The following is a 796-nucleotide window of genomic DNA, read 5'->3' as shown; positions in this document are numbered from 1 at the left end:
TTGAATGGATAAATAAGTTTAAAAAAACAAAACAATAGTACTAATAAAATAAAATAATTTAATGAATAAATACGTTAAAATAATAGTTGACAAAACATTAACTTCTATCAATTTTCTTTCCATCTTTCTGTGTCCTTTCCTGCATACGCTATGCATAGGCCTTCCCTTTGGACAGTAATAGTCAGCACTTCCCGGGGTGACCAGCCCTGTTCCTAGCAGCTCTACACTAGAGGGGTCCCATCCTCTTGAATATGTCGTTCCATCTTTTCTTTTGACATCCTCTTCTTCTTTGAAGGTCCTATGGAGTCCATTCTGTGGGAATTTTTGAACATCTGTCATCTTTGCACCGAAGGAGATGTCCTGCCCATTTCCTCAATCTTGTCATCTTCAGTGTGTCTGTGAGTTCTGTTTCTTTCTGGATCCATGGATTTTTATTCGATCTATTTTATTTACATTCACAATGCTTCTTCCAATATTATTTTGCCACACTTGTAATTTCCTCTCCTGAGCTACATTCAGTGACCACTGGGCTAATGCAACTATCGAAGACCTGCCTTTTAAGGTATATACTTGTTTTCCCTTCATTATATGCCTGAGGGACTGAAACTTTTTCCAGCCGAGTGCCAATCTCCTCTGGACCTCCTTTGCTGCTCTATCCGTGAATGATATTAACTGACCCAGATAAATATACTCTTCATACCATCCAAAAAAATAAATAATAATAATGATGACAAATAAAAAATAAATGTTTTTTTTTTAATTTTATTTATTTAATGTAATTTACAACTGTACAAAA

This window comes from Halyomorpha halys, unplaced genomic scaffold (assembly GCF_000696795.3).
Source record: "Halyomorpha halys isolate HHAL.00 unplaced genomic scaffold, Hhal_1.1 Scaffold1304.1, whole genome shotgun sequence".
NCBI classification, from domain to species: Eukaryota; Metazoa; Arthropoda; class Insecta; order Hemiptera; family Pentatomidae; genus Halyomorpha; species Halyomorpha halys.
Note: the sequence above shows the minus strand (reverse complement) of the source record.